This window comes from Pinus tabuliformis, chromosome 1_2 (genome assembly GCF_031772625.1).
Source record: "Pinus tabuliformis cultivar Carrire ecotype Pingquan chromosome 1_2, CPIR1, whole genome shotgun sequence".
NCBI classification, from domain to species: domain Eukaryota; kingdom Viridiplantae; phylum Streptophyta; class Pinopsida; order Pinales; family Pinaceae; genus Pinus; species Pinus tabuliformis.
In genome coordinates, this window is record NC_142298.1 from 1,322,859,816 (window position 1) to 1,322,864,613 (window position 4,798).

Genomic DNA, 4,798 nt, shown 5'->3' on the forward strand with positions numbered 1-4,798 from the left:
GAAAATAAATGGTGTCAGCATATGATGATTCTGCATCGTTTAGGCTTACCTTGTACGCTTGTACCTCTTCAGATGAGTTCTCCGGGATTTGCGATGCTCCGGCTAACATCTTGCAGAAGCCTTGACCTCTTACGATGTTTGCTGGTTTGACTCAAGATCATATTCTTGTAAAGCGGTAATCCAATTAGCTCTCTTTTCGCCCACGTCTTTCTGCACCAAAAGGTTTCTTACCGCCGGAAACGGTACTACGACTTTAGTGTGGGCTTTAAGCAAGAAAGGTCTGAAATATTTGATCGCTTTGAAAATAGCATATGCTTTTTTCTCTACGTCTGAGTAATTAATTTCAGCACCTTGTAAGTTTGAGCTGAAGAATGCGATTGGAGCTTCCGCTTTCTCTTGATTTGCTTGGGTCAAAATCGCGGCATAGGATTTCTCTGAGGCAAAAGTGTATAAGGTAAAAGATTCTGAAAAATTTGGGGTGGCCAAAGATGGAGCATTGATGATAGCTTGTTTGATTAAGTTGAACGCTTCGTGCTCATCTAGACCCCATTTGAAATTTGAATTCTTTTTTATCATATTTTGTAAGGGAGAAATAATACGTGAAAAATCCGGGACAAATCTTTTGACAAAATTGATCTATCCAAGGAAGGATTGCATGGCTTTCTTGTTATGGGGTATGGATATTTCGGAAATTTCCTTGATTCTGTCGGGTTCTATATGAATACCAGATTTTGACACTATGAATCCGAGCAACTTCCCTTCGCTTAACGCAAAGAAAGATTTCTTTGGGTTGAGCGAAATCCCATACCTCAAGCATCTTTGAAAGATTTGCTTCAAATCTTTGAGATGGTTGTTTCGTTTTTTGGAGTACACTGTTATATCATCCAAGTAAATCACTACTGACTTATTGACTAACCCTTTAAACGCGATGTCCATGGCTCTCTGAAAGGTAGCTCCGGCATTGATCAGCCCAAATGGCATCTTCTGATATGCATAAGTGCCCCATTTGGTTCGGAACGTAGTCTTTAACTGATCATCGGGATGCACCAGTACTTGATTGTATCCTGAAAATCCATCCAGGAATGACATTAATTCTGAGCCTGCTACCGCCTGTAGTATTTGCTCCATAGGTGGGAGGGGAAAGTTATCTTTCTGACAGGCTTTTTTGAGGTTTCGGAAATCGATACAGATTCTAATATCTCCGTTTTTCTTCCTAACGGGCACCATGTTGGATACCCATTTAGAATGCCTGACGGGGAAGATTATTCTGGCTCTCAACAACTTATTAAGATCAGTTTTTATCTGATTTTCTAGGTTAGGGTGTATTTTTCTGAGCTTCTGCTGGACAGGTTTTTCATTGTCAATCATAGGGATAACATGTTGAATGATAGAAGTGTTGTATGTTTTTAGCTCATCGTAATTCCAGGCAAAAACGTTTTTGTATTGTCTCAGAAGACGGATATATGCTGATTTCTCTTCAGGGGCTAGGCCGTGACCTAGGTTAACGTTTTGTGGCTTCTGATCGGTCCCTAGGTTTACTAATTCATAGTTCAGGGTAGAACTGCAAAGTTTAGCATTGGCGGACCTTTTAAACCGACTTTTCAAATCATATAAATCTTCTAACTTGACCACCGATTTCGGTATAGCATTGTCAGAGCCATTTTGTTGTATTTGATGATCATGATGGTCTTCGTCGATTATCTGATTTGAGTAGGATCCTTCAGAAGTAAGGAAATTTACGATGTCAGGATCGTCGTTGAACACTCTCCAATTGGTGATATTGTCAGGGATGGATGGTCTAAAGATTAATTCTATTGAAAACCTATCAGGACTAAATATCTTCAGAAGGGATAAGTCTAGAGGCTACGTTAGCTAATAGGTCTGCGCTTGCGTTTTGAATTCTTGGAATTGACGAGATGTTGAATGCTACGAAATGTGCAGTGAGATCTTGAACTAATGATTGATAATGCTTTAAATGACTTGACAGGCAATGTATGGTGTTACGTACCTGTTTTACGACGATCTCCGAATCTCCAAAGACTTGAAGATACTTAACGTTCAATCCGATTGCTTTGTATAGGCCTTGAACCAAGGCTTCGTACTCCGCTGTGTTGTTCGTGCAATCGAACTCAAGTCTGCATGTGAGCATAATCTTATTCCCGTCTGGGTTAATCAGAACGCATTCTGCTCCTGCCCCCTCATTGGATTTTGATCCGTCAAAATATAATTTCCAAAATAAAGATGTATTTACAGAATTATCTAAAAAACTAAAACATTTTGAGTCATCAGTTTGGGAGAAATTTTCAACTTGGGATAAAACTGAATTCTCTAAGTATGGTGAAATATGAGCATTGAAATTACCTAGGAAAGAATCTATTGCGTAATTGCCTACAATGCTGCTATTGTACGTTATGGCCTCATTTTCTCCTTCCAGTTCAGTCACTATGTATTTTTGATGCAATTCTCATTCAACCTTTATCTGATTTGGTTTACCATTGTATGGTAACCACATGTGCGACCAATCGGTTGAAAAATATCCGTGGAGTTTTTCCGACCAATCCCTGCTAAGAATCAAACCATAGAATTCAGGGATATCAACTACTAGAATGTCGATAACCTGACACACTTTTGGGTTAGACGACAATCTTATGGTCACCTGATTGAGTTCACCAATCACTTCGACTTGGGATCGATCAAGTTGAACTATACGTACTGCGGATTTTTGAGGTTGCACATTCAATTTGGCACATATTGACCTGGGTAAAATATTCGTTGAAGCACCAGAATCGACCAAGCAATTGTGCACGTTTTTGTTGAAGATTTCATATGTGAGAAGAAAAGGAGGAGTATGAGATCTTGATCTTCCTCCAATAAAGGCGATGTCATTTGGATCAATTTTATTGATCGTGTTGGTTGGAGGCCTTCCCAGATTGTGGGAAGCTACAGCTGTAGGTAAAGATGTAGTAGGCACAGCATGTAATTCTTTCATCATTATTTTCTGCTGGTGTTTCAATTTACTCAATTCATACAGAGTGATATTAGCCCTAGTCTTCTTCATGTCATCAATGATGTTATACTCCATTTCATCCGACACTATTAGTGTTCTTGATGGAGGCGTTTGATCAGATTGGACTGGGCTAAACTGGGTCGCTTTAGCAGTTGTCTTTTTTGTTGCGACCTTTTCTTTTAATGCAGGGCTTGCGCCCTTTTGTTGTGGGATAGTTAGGGGAGGATCAAGTTGATTTTTGCTTCTCGTGCTAACAGGCAATGCTTCTTGATCCTCTTCTTGTGGGAGGATGAAGTCCCACATTCCTTGTAGTTCTACGACCTCTTCCTCGTCGGTCTGCCCTTCAGTGGTATTCTCTTCTTCTTCGTCTTCTTCAGATTCAACGTTTGAGACAACACTAGGTGGTCTTACCTCCATGGGAGGATTTCTTTTAAAAGTCCTAAAGGGTTTTTTCGAAGAAGTCTCTGCTACTTGTTTCTTAATATCAATCATCTCATTGAACATGGCTTTCAACACTTTTTGTAATCCTTCCAAATCGAAAGGATCTTTCGTTTGCTTCTTCTTGGTGTCTTCTTTGAAAGAGATCTTCTTAGATTTGCGTTCTTCTATAGCGGATCTCTTTTCTAGGGCTACCACGCGTTTTTCCACTGCTAACGCTTCTGTCAAGTTGTCAACTAAGGTGGTCTTGCTTGCCCTATCTACGAAGATAGCCAAGTTTGGAGGTAAAGCCGTGATGTACCATTCACATCTTACTTCCTCGCTGGGTTGTGAGGCAGCAGGGATTTTGTTGAGGATCTTATTGAACCTTAAGTTAAAATCTTTAATGGGTTCTCTAGTCTCAGCCTTAAGATTAGATAGGTCATTGATCAATGTCGCCGTGGATCTGTCATCACCAAACTTGGTGAGGAACTGACTTTGAAAAATGTCCCAGCTTGTGATGGATCCGGAAGGTAACGAAAAGTACCATGACGGGGCTGTTCCTTGCATTCTATAAGGGAAAAGCCGGACAACAGCGTCTTCGTTAGTGACTCCGTTGAGATTAACAGAAAGCATGAAATTATTGATATGTTCCTCGGCTAGCATTCCTGCTTCCGGATTGAATTTAGGCAGCCATTTCTCAGGATGGGCCGGTATAGGGCTCAGGGGTAGAGGCATTAAAACCACCCCAGGATTGTTCCATGGAGACTGGGCCATCGCTGAGCTGCTAATTAATGGAAGTGCAGAAGATGATACCTGATGCTGAGAAGATGAAGATATTAAGATCTTTGATGTTTGAAGAGGAAGGTTTGTAGAAGATGGGTGAGTGAGTTGGAATGAAAGAGTGGGTGGTTGACTTCGCGGTGAGGGAGTTGATATGGACGAAGTGGATGAAGGAGTCTGACTGTCAGACTCTGGTGGTGCTTTCCTTGCTCTTTTCCTAGTAGGGAGAGGGAGTTCACTTGGTTGTATGCCAAAATTTTCACTCTTTGATCTGGTAAGGGGATGAGCAGGGTTGTACTGCGAAGTCACGCTGCTTTTAGATTTATCAGACTTCTGGTTAAAAATAGAGAATCCCTGGAGTTTACGAATCAAAGTTTGAATTTCAGGGGGATCAATGATAGATTGGTCTGATATATTCGAATATGTAGCAGTGGTAGGTACTCGAGCGACTTCAAATTCCGGATTTAACCGTGTTGGAGAATTCGAGGGAGTTGATGAGGGTGTATTACTCTCAGAATGGTATTTTGATATTTCTTTAGGTGCCATTCATAGTTCGTGCCCTCCTTCTAGCGCCAAATATGTTGAGGGCCC